This window comes from Cryptomeria japonica, chromosome 11 (assembly GCF_030272615.1).
Source record: "Cryptomeria japonica chromosome 11, Sugi_1.0, whole genome shotgun sequence".
Classification (NCBI taxonomy): Eukaryota; Viridiplantae; Streptophyta; class Pinopsida; order Cupressales; family Cupressaceae; genus Cryptomeria; species Cryptomeria japonica.
The window spans coordinates 598,740,941-598,753,206 of record NC_081415.1 but is presented as its reverse complement, the minus strand read 5'-3'; the positions used below and the strand labels follow the sequence as shown (position 1 = coordinate 598,753,206).

General features: G+C 34.9%; 1 non-coding gene across 1 annotated transcript; it reads left to right on the top strand.

Annotated features, from left to right (window-relative positions):
* Nucleotides 1–1,195: 1,195 nt before the first annotated feature.
* TRNAD-GUC (transfer RNA aspartic acid (anticodon GUC)) lies at nt 1,196–1,267 on the top strand. The gene has a single exon. It is a non-coding gene; the product is annotated as a tRNA-Asp (tRNA).
* The last annotated feature ends 10,999 nt before the right edge of the window (nt 1,268–12,266 follow it).

The window sequence follows — 12,266 nt, the reverse complement described above, 5'->3', positions numbered from 1 at the left end:
TGTATGATGTTCCAAAACATAGAATCTACATTACAACTCCTAGAGATTTGAAACCACTCTCAAACATCCTACCAATATATACTTCTTCGGGGATTGGGTATAACTTGTGTCCAAAGTAGAACATTTGCCAATGCAGAACATTTGGTGAGTGTCAAATTTGGTGCTTGTCAAATGCAAAAAGTGCACTTTTCATATTTGGTGAGTGCCATTTTTGTTCTCGACAAATTGTTTGCATTGGAAACAACAACCGTTTGGGTTGGATTTTCCTTGGGCATCCAACCCAAAGGTTTGGACAACCATTTCATGCCAATGATGCGTTTGTATGTAAAGATAAAATGTGGCACCTTTTTGGCACCACATATTGGTGCACTTACCAAACATTTATATTAAACTTTAAGACCATAGTGATTACAAAATACTGACGAAAGATTACATCTAAAATTATATTTTTAAAAATCTCTTTACAAACATTCAATATATCTATATCCCAATTATAATATCTTAAGAATTAGAGTGTATAATGATTTTCTTATAAACTTCTCTAGGATGCATATTAAGAAATTACTTGTCTTTTATGATGAAAGAAAAATCTTAAATTTTGACATAGCATTTCACATAAATAATGTTAAAGGTAAGTTTTGTAACAAGCTTAGAGCTTATTTTTTTCTTAAATTTAACGACTTGAGATTTATTTGGATTTGTAATTTCACTTTTTTTAAATTGTAATTAAAAAATATCACTAATGCATGTGTGAACTAAATGAATTTCAGAGCTTTAAATTAACAAATAAATATTCCTGAAAAAAATATATCAAGATAGCTATCCATCATGAAGCTTATTATTCAATATAATGTATATGAGCAATATCATACTTTTACAATTAATATAGATAAATTTTAATGTTTTCATTATGTAAAAGTTTTATGTCAATAATTTTTTTATTATATTTATTTTATAAAAATAAAAATAAAATAAGAAATATGATTCACAATATTAAATAAAAAATTTTGCTCAAATTTCTCTCAAAAACATTCAAATTCAAAATGTCCTATACATATATTAGATTATTTATCTTATGTACACTTAAGCGAACATGATAATATTCAATATAAATTTACAAGTTGCGGCACCAACTTACGTGAGGTTTAGTCTTTCGGTTAAATTTAGTAAATATGTTACATATTATCAAACTTGTGTCGTTGTAGTATAGTGGTGAGTATTCCCGCCTGTCACGCGGGTGACCCGGGTTCGATCCCCGGCAACGGCGAAATTTCTACTTTTACAATCCCAGCATAATCCTAGCTCTCACCATCTCCAACCTGCAATCATCTATTGAACTTTTGAATCATAAGAGTCTTTCGTAGAAGCTACCCGCAATCCACTGCATATAGTACTGAAATCAAATGTAATTCCACTCTCAAATCGAGAACTGCATAAAGTGGAGGTTAAGATGATAAAAGTTTTACCATAGTAGAACTACTCCCACGTGGTTAAATGGTTAGTGCCCTGAAGACAATCTTCAATCAATTAAATTCTGACAAGGCCACAAACGCCATTCATTCCATAGTTAAACTAGCATAATGAATTGGTTCAATAAAGCCTGCAAATTACAGGTTTGTTCTTAGTTGTGCAACAAGAGGACAAAACAACGTCATTTTTAGGGTTTCTCAATAACGCCAATCACATCCTTTAGGTGAGCTCCTATTATATAAACCATTCTATAGCATTGCCCTAACATTAGGCCATATATAATTTTGATGTTGTGGAGCACTAAGATAGAATAAAAGATACTTATAATGCATAACATATTGGCTAAACACCATTATATTACTTTGTCACTTATGATGATGAATCCCTCTTCATCAATCAAAAGTATTGAATGTAGACAGGTTTTAAAATGCAATTTTTATTTCATTTATATTAAGGTATTTTTATTGATTTTGATGAACTTGGTATGCTTGATGAGTATTACTTTGACAGTAGTCATAATTCGATTTCATGTACCATTCTCACTCCTTGTAAGTGTCAACATTTGATTTCATACACCCTTCAATCAACACACTAGCCTACATGTAACAAGGAGAGTATGAGCCTTAACCCAAACAATCTATCATTTGGACACTAATTTCATTTAGTACTATCATATTCTATTTTGCAAGAATGCTATCAAAGACTCCCTTTTGAATGATTGTGTAGGGTATTGTTTGCATGAAAAAATCATACTTGATGCATATAATTAGACATAAAGTTTCAATATTTGGAACACCATTGTTGTTGCTTGCTCCAACTAGTATATTTTAATAGTTAAAATCAATGCATCCACAAGTCACACCACCCTCTACATTCCACTAAAAGAGTGTTGGCTTGATGATGATTTTGTTGTAATAGGTTGATTGATGATTTGTATTGTGTTGTCATTGATGGCAACCATGTTTTGTTAGTCATCTAAGTCATTTAGTCCAACCGGTAAAGCCTAACCGGTAGTGGAAGCAGTTAAGCAGTGAACCAAAAAACAGGACAACAAATCGGTAAACAGGGACAGTGCGATGCTCAAGCAACCGGTACGAAAGATCGGTGAAGAGTTAAGTGTTGTGGTTTGGAATGTGTGTTCATGACATTGGCAGGAGTCTATGACGGGAACCGCATCGACAGATTCAACTGAATGAGCGAGTTATGATGTACTAAGCAGTCAGTCAGGAAGAACACAAAACCAGTGGAGTAGAGTTACTTAGATCAGTAAACTGGTAGACATAATGTTATGTTTTTGTGTTGTGTTCTGTTTTGTCGACATAAGTGTGATGAGCAAGATTGACTAGATACATTGAACCTAGGAAATTGTTCAAAAGGTTCTTAGCTAACTTAGCAGAGTTGTTTATAAAAAGGAGTATATTATGTGACGATGTATCAGACATGAGATGAGTAGAGTGAATTTGATTGTGCGATGAAATAAGAAGCTCTATATTGATATTTAGTCGGTGTTAGAAGCAAATCTGAAGCGGATCTAATCAGGCATAGAGGTGCTAACAACAGATCAGTCACTTGTTGTTCCCTAACAGTTGCAGCAAGATAAAATCCTCTAACAAGGTCACTCCTAACAAGGTGTGGTAGGATCCTCATAGGTTCGAAGGTTAAATCCCTTAACAGGGTCACACATTAACTTGTGTTGTGTAAATCCCATAGCTGGGTAGCTCCTAACAGAGCTAGTCCTAACAGGCCTTATTGTAATAGCTCTTAACCGGGCTAAGACACTCTTAACTGGGTGTGCTCCTAACAGAGCAATTGTAAGACCTTAACTGGTCAGATCCCTATTCTACAGATAGTTGATCTTGTGGGTATCAATTCCTACCATGGTTTTTCCCATTTGGGTTTCCACGTGAAAAACATTGTGTTATGTGGTGCATATGTTATTGGGTGTTAGCTTATGTGTTTATTTTCCTTGCATGTTTGATAAGCTTCAAGTTGATTAAAGTGGTGATAAGATTTATATTGTTTTTGCTTGCACTGAAGAGATGAATGATCTTGAGGGGCAAGTGCTTCAAACATTTCAAGTAAGTACACATTTCATTCACTATGTTCTAATTGACAAAATGAGTTTCATTAAGCATGAGGTGTTAGCTCACATTGACAATTGTTTGCATGAAGCATTTTCCTTGGATAATCAAATTGCTTTTAGTGGTTGTTGGCCTAAATCCCATCTATCAAAGACATTCCATGTATGTTGGGTCTTTGAATGATACAATGTTATGGTATAATTTAACATGGTTGTTACATTGAATGATATATGGTAAACCACCTTAGCTTTAATTTTGTAATGTTATTTCTAATATTATTTAAAATGTAGAGTGAAATATTTTTATTGGGAACTACTAATATTACACATCAATTCTTTCCTTACTAATGTTGGGAAGGTTGCACTCTAGTGCTCTATACATCCGTTTCCAATAAATGCCTTGGTCTCTCTTATAACTCATAAAATAAAAAAGTAATGCTACAATAATGATATTAATATATATAGTGAGATCAAGATAAATACAGATAACCAATTTAACTTATGACATCAATTTACTATATATTCTCTTATAAATCTTTCATTATTTAACTTAATAAAATAAAAATAGGATTCAATCAAATTGATATGAATACAATAAATATGAATTTTCAAATATCTCTCAATAATAATAGATTCAATACTTATGTAAATAAAACCATTGGAATGACTATCTAACCTAAGAAGACCTTAGTGGTTTGTGTTTTCTTATCTATAATACCCTCTAAGGAGGAATTTGTGTAATCAAACATAGTTGTGTGCCTATGCACCACACTAATGCTCATTGATCATAGATTTTTGTATGATAATCTTGAGTGTAGACTATGCCTTGGGTTAGACAAACATTGCATGACCTTTCTCATATGTCCATAGCCCACTAAAACACCTTCCTCTTTCAATGGTACATGTGCTCCTTTTAGGGAACACATAAATTGTTTATATGATATATTAAGGGATGACTTGCAATCCATTACACCCTTTCACAAGAATCAATTTTTTTTTCTTGTTTATCTCTTGGTGTACTATTATTTCTCATTAATCAAGTATTTGTATAAAATTTACATTTTTTCAAAAATAATTAAATATAAATGACATAACTTCCTTATTTACCCATTTTAAACTCAAAGTTTTTTATTTGTCACTTTTTTATTATCTCTTTTTAGCTAAAAGAGGTGAGTAGAAATAACTTGTAACCCTATTGTAATTCTAAAGGGTTATTTAAATGAAAAAAGTAACATGCTTTTCACTTGGAAAAACCCATAATAGCTTTATAGAACAAGACATATGTTGGAGTCCTTTTGGGTCTCATAACATAGTGTAATACAAAACAAATAAGGGGTTACCTACTTCAAGTCTATAGGACATGTAGTTACGTCGTACAATGCTCGTATACATTGACCATTAAGATATACCCAGTTCAAATTTATGGATTGATATAGGTCTTGTCAATAGAACACTTGATAAAATTCTTGATATTGTCTACAAAAGTGATAGTAGACCATGAATCTATATATCTTTGTGGTAGTCAAGCTTGAACATTGTGTGGGTCCATCTTGGGATCTACATGATCCATAGTGTATGTGCATTATTTTGATGAGTGGTGATAGTCACTATCAACCCCCCTTCCCTAAAAATTGACATGAGATTTGGTGTAAGTGCATGGAAATAGGGACCAAAAGGAGGTTAAAAAAATCTTCTTTTTTTTCCCTTGAAATTTACAAAAACTAAAGCTCAACAAGTAATTTGAGATGTTTATGGATAATAATGCTAGTGCTTAGACTCTTGTTTCTAAACCATTACATTTTTTAAATGTAGAGATTAAGATGGTCAAATATTGACAACACACAATGTGGTCTTATTTTTGTCTCAAAAATATAACATAACATTGTGTATGTTCTCTTTGCCCCCATACCTCCACATCTTTTGATTTACATTAATTATCTTGCAAATCCTTTAAGTGGAAATTTAATTAGGATTATATATTAGTATAGGTAGTGGTTTTCTAATTTTTTAATGAATGTTTTATTTTTACTACATGATACCACAATAATGTGTCCCACTTTTTGACCTAAATAAGACACTCAAATTAGATTTTCTCACATAATTTTCTTTCTATCACTAATATTAAAATTATTAGGGTAAATAGTGCTATTGTCAAACTAATTAGCTAATCACCTTTCTAATTATTGACCTATTCACACCTTTATAGGTAGATTTGTCTTAGAGTATCTTGTTAGTCTAGTGAAACACAATTTCTTTGTAAGAAAAAATCCTTAATTGTGTGATGGGTTTACTAGTGAAATCCTTGCAGAGTTTCATATTTTAGGCATATTTGTTTGTTATTAAGCATCAACATTTTCATATACGTCTAGTATAAGGAGCCAATCATGGCATGAGAGAAGAAAAAGCAACTTTATTTCATGCTTCTTCTCACAATTCTTTTGGGCAGAGGGAGACGACTTTGATCATCTACCATGAAGATCCTACCCATGTCCAGAGTGCTGCATTTGAATGAGTCTCTATTGTTCATACGCTTCTTCAATGTAGGCTTCAAAAAGGCCTTTCTTGGCTTCCAACCCCTTGCAACTACTTTTTTGACTCAACATAATGGTAAAGGATATTTCTTGTTTGCATTGATGCTTGGCATTTAACAACATTTAAAGTTAAAAACTTTATGCTTATCTAACCATTTATCACTGCATAATTAATTCATTGGAACAATTATAGCGAGTGTAGAGGGGGCAGTTTTTTTTTTTTAAATATCTTGCAAATAAGGAGGCTTTTTCCCCAAGAGTGAATAGTCGTTGAAAACCTTACTTTGAGCTGACTGCAACTAGTGGTTGGATGGCTAGTTTAAATCTATCCAGCATTTTTTTATCATCTAGTATTGTTATTTTACAATTTGTCAATTTTACGGAAAAAAAATTTCTAAAAGCTTTTTAGGAGTAGCTCGAATTTGAGTGTTTCTTTTTGCAAAAGTTAATATTTTCTTATTTCCCACACATTGGACATATTTGTATTGTAAAATGTAATAAGTTATGAAGTGCCAAAATTTGTGGGGGTCGCCTAATTTTGAATCAAGGGGGGTTGTCTTGTGTTATTTTGCAAAATTTACCTAATCCTCACTCCATTTAACTTGTTTGAATGGAAAATATCAATTGATATAAGGCTTAATAAATTCATATTGCATGGAGTCACTATGTGTTTCGAACTTGAACCTACAGGAGCAGCTAAAAAACGTAAACATCATAATCGTATGATGAAGCCTATGGTATTTTGTGTATGCCCATTTCTCTTGATCTCGTCTTTCACATTGATTTTGCTACAACACATATTATCGTATAGACAACATTAGAAGACATGTTTGCTAAGAAAGATGAAAATGAGGGGACATCAATTGGAGAATAAACTAATAAGTCTTAATCCACAAGACTTTAACACAATTTAGGAGTTCTTCACTAGAAGCTATTAAAGTTGCTAAGGTTTTAGCTCAAGCAATGTGGATAGAAAAGCAAGATGAACAATTGGTCTTAAGTGTCTTATCAAAGTTAGGCCCTCAATATTTAGTGTTTTGATTTCAAGGTGTCACACCATATTTAGCATCCAAGGAACTATTTTCTGCATTTGAGTCTTGTTCATTCCCACCAATATTGATGGCAAATAACACCTATATGTCAACTCTTGGAAAAGTATCTATTGAAATCGGTGAATGAACATTCAATGATGTACTTTATGTACCTTAACCACCAATCTTTTCTCCATTTATCAAATTACACATAGTGGCACAAGAAAAAATAGTCGAGTTCACACCACATTGTGTGACCATTAGAGATTTGTAGAGTATAAGCATTATTGCCACTGGTCATGTTGATCATGGTTCCAAATTGTATTCCTTTAATTCTTTTGGTTTTATCAGCTTTAACGATGGTTTTAGTATAGATGACATTGATACCTTTAGCATATAGGAGATGTACAGTTTGGTTATTTGAACCTTGGAGTTCTATCCTCTTCATTGGTTCCTACACCTTTGATTTATATTATATACTTTGCCTGTTGCTTCTCTAGTGTTGAGCATTCCTACATCATTGGCTTCTCATGAGTTAGGGCAGTGGGATATTCATAGTTGTGTTTCCACTACAATTGATTGGGATGATTACTTACATGGCATATTAAACTTCTTTATTGAATCCCATTTTATAGAATTGATAAGCACTTTTGATGACAAACACTTCAATGCTATCAAGCCAATGCATCTACATCTTTGGTCCATGTTATACATTAGCCTTTGCATGGAGTAGTTGAGAAACTTTCAAAGATTTCTTCATTGACTTTGGATCTTATATTAGATTATATGAGAAGTGAGAACCAACCCATAGTCTGATGTTGTTCGTAGAGATGATCAAAGATAAATATAGCCAAATGAAGATTTGAAATGAAAGAAAAATAGAGAGAAGGCAAGATAAATTTCAAAAGACTCCTAATACTCTCACTAAGATATAATTAAAATAGTTGAACTAGTGAAGGTTAGAGGAGAGTGCTAAATATATAGCAAAATAAGGGCATATACATCCAAGAGGTGCATTAACTCTTATTCCCCATTAAAAGTGGGAGGTTTTACCTACTTGGTATATGTGAAAATATGTGGCATGACCTCCTTACATGAAAGCATAAAAGGAGTTATGAAAGGGGGCACACAAAGCCAAAAGAGGGTGAGAAACCCAACTACCCCATAACCTACTTAGTTAATGACAAAATAGTGGTTATGAGAGGTAGCACAAGATGCCAAAAGAAGGTGTGTAACTCAACTACCCATGTATGGGAGAGAGTGACACATGTAGTTGAAGTATTTTTCCATTTGTTCTCATATTAACCACTCTTGATAGCCTAAGTATGCTTAAATAATATGTGTAGGAAAAATAAATACCCTCTAACATAAGGAAAATAAAAACATACACTAACATTCACCCTTAAGCCAATATTAGGTGGGTGAAAAGATGGGTCCCAAAAGATGAGGCAATATTAGATACCCATGTACATAGAGATCCTCCCAAAAGGAGAGAGAGAGAGAGAGAGAGAGAGAGAGAGAGAGAGAGAGAGAGAGAGAGAGAGGACCCTCCTGAAGTAGACACCTTTCACACCCCAAGCAAAACTTGCTAATGAAGGAACTTGCTTTCAATGAAGTGTCTGGTGAAGATGTGCATAGTTTGCTCCAGTGTTGAACCATACTTAAGATCATTGATGCCTTCCTGAATCAGATCTCGAGTGTAGTGCATATGTATCTCAATGTGTTTTCTCCTTTGGTGATGAACTAGATTTCTTGAGATTTGTATAGCACTTTGATTATCACAAAAGATAACTATAGGTTTTCTAGCTAGAATACAGAACTCAATGAGGATATTCTAAAGCAAAATAACCTCAATACCTTGAAGTAGACTTATGATCCTAAGAATCGCCTACCCAATTTGAGTGTATATCCCACCAAGTCAATATACATGCCTATTGCATATTAAAGTCCATAATTGGAAGTACCTTTAATGTAGTGGAGGACCTTCTTAAAGCTACTTTCTAATGCAACGCATGTGGCTCTTGAATGAATCAAGAGTGTTCGAATTAAGAAACACTGAGAGGGAGGGGTGAATCGGTGTTTTGGAAACTTTAACAATAATCTATTCTTTCAACCACTTAATACTTTTAATCAAAAGAAAGATGCAAGAACATAAAACTGTAGCATCATAAAATTGTGACCCTTGCAATTTTTGACCACATTTGGATCTTTGCATTAGGAGACAAATCCCTAAGCCTGATCGAAGACCCGAAACATGCTCATGCCATCAACAACTTGCATTTTCCATCATTCTCCATTGTCTCTTAGCTGCTTCCTGTCCTAAATTAGGGCAGGACAGGGGTGTGGCGCTCGGGCATGGTGCCCTTTTCCTAGCCCTATTTTGGGCCCCCTTTGGTCCTATCTTGCATTGGGCTTGTCAATTGTTGAGCGGGAAACGTTTTCCTATGTCAGCCTAAGGTGGGAAATTATCTAAACACCCCTAGTTGGCAAGTATATAAGGAGCACTTCCTCTCCTATTTTCATAAGTTCGACAGGTGGATCATAAGTTGATAAGCGAAGTCGATCATAAGCATTCAAGCATTGAGCATTGAGCATTTCTATAATGGTGAAAAAGGGTGAATAATGGAGAGATCGAGAGAAAAGCTTTTCTTCCCTCCAAGGAGAGATGAAAGATTCACTGCGGATTTCCTTCAAACACCTTATTCACATTACATTTAAAAGAGGGGAAAATCACTAGATCCAATCTCTTAGGGTAGAGATTGAATACTAAATGAATTGATAATGGGATAGAAATGATAATCTAACCCCTCTTTTAGAATGAAAAATGATTGAATTATGTTAAATGTAAAAGTAGCAAAGAACTTATTATAATTCGAGATAGAAGCGTGAGATGAAGTTGTGCACTTGGATCTGGCTATAATATGTCAAGACGAAGCTACCCTGTGAATTTGAGGAAAAGTTGTCAGGACCGTGCTGAAAGTGTCCACGGTCCTTCGAAAAATCTGTGAAATGAAAAGGGTTTTTTCGCCTCTGCAAATGGAGTCTAAATCTACAAACACAATTGCACACCTGCAACCTACACACATAAAAGAGAGGAAAAGGGGTTGGGATTGGGGATTTGCCTTTAGGTCAAACCCCAATTTTGGAATTAACCAAATGATGAAAGAAATTACTTGCAAGTAAATGTAAATGAAAGACTGAAATGTAAGTCACCTCAAGGGAGGTTGTAGATAGATTTGGTTGTATTGAATTGAATGTTGAAAGGGATCTCCTCTTCAATGGTTGAATCCTTGACTTGAATGCAATAGCTAGCCTTGAAGGGAGACTTGAGAATGCTCAATGCTGGAAAGGAATGCTTGAATTCTCTTGAATGCTTGAATGCATGATCGATGGAAACTTCTGATTTATGGAAATGGGAAGGGAAAATGCGACATATATACTCATCAATAAGGGTTAATTGACTGATTTTCCATCACAGCCCAACACAGGGAAGGTTTTTCCCACTCAATGCAAAGTCCAATATAGAGATAGGACATAGGGGGCCCCAAAATAGGGCAAGGACAAGGGCGCCACGCACCTGTCTTGCCCTTGTCTCAGGACATGAAGTAGGTTCAGGCAGTGCGAAGGACAAAACAAGGCAATTTTAGGGGCTTGAGAAAGTCTCGAGTCTCCTATTAGGCTTAGGGATTCAAATCGCTAACGTGAAGACCCTAATGTGGTCGCAAATTGCAAGGGTCACAATTTCATGACACTACATTTAGCCCCCACTTTAGCGAGAGTATAAACGTACGCCAATACTGTCAGTAAAGTACAAGGAAATAAGATCGAAATACTTCTACCACGTTAGAGGCAAGATGCACCAAGCCCCTAGTGGACTTAGGATCTTACAACATCGATTGACAAAGTAAAAGGGAAGATCAAGAAGGGAAAACCATGACTGCAAGTAGCAAGGTTCCCCTTACTATGAGTCACGAAAAAGAAGATACCAAAATTATGAAGCAAAGCCAAGTTTACTAAATAATTTTAAGTATCAAGAAGGAAAATATGAGCGGAGTGTATGCCCCCACATTAAAGTGATCGTGCCTTATTGGGAGCGATTCCTTTAAGGTAGGATACACCCAAGAGAGAGAGAAGAGAGAGGGAGCATGCTAACGCAAGGATTTAGCTCCTAGTCGAGGTATAAACCCAAGGATAATGAACACAAAATACAAGGTAGTTTCACTTTCCTCAGGGTCAGTATGTTGTATGATAACTCGTGTATATAATATATGTATGGGTGCATATAATAATCGTCATTCCCCAAAGAAAGGACACTACCTTAACAGAAAGGGAAGAGAGGATGTATTTCGAGTCAACGTGAAAGAGACCGAAAGAGATCTCAATGCTTTGCATCGTCCTCAAGTAGACATTGAGGGAAAAATAGAAGAGCATGGATACACATAGAAGAATAGTCACGAAAGAACAAGAAAGGAGAGAGAGAGAAGATCTACAGTCCTAATATTGGTAATCTAGCACGACATCCACCTCCCGATCTTGTTGATCACTATTTCGGGAAGGAAAGCAACATACTAGAGGAGCAACATCAAGCACAACAGATGGAGCTATCACAAGATCCAAACAAGGACTATGCTCATGTGGTAAGTTACTTTGTTCTTCTAGGAGCTAGAATTAGGGTTTGTGAAAATTCAGTTGATAAATGCTTGTCCACATCAACATATTCATAGTCACTATCAGAAGCATTAGGAGTTGTATTGCCATCATGAATAACATTTTCACTCATTTCTTCATCAAGATTTATAGAAAGAGGAACACGAACACGAATAGGAGTAAAACCATCACATGTTTTGTGCAACTTATGATTTGGAGATGTAGGTTCAACATCTTGCTTAGGAGAAAATGGAATCATATCAATTATTGGAGTCTTGGGAGATTGAATGGTTTGATGAACAACTTCATGAGCTCGAGCATGACACCTTTGTCGATGGTTGCTCGCACAAGGATTTCGTCGAGTCTTAGTGGAAAACTGGGAAGGAGGAAGAATATTTATAAAAGGAGGAACAATCTTCTCTTTGATAGTTGAAGGTGTAGGTTGAGGTCTTTTAGGTTGGACAAGAGGAGAGGCAGGCCTCTTCTCTCTATAAGAGCAAGGAGGTG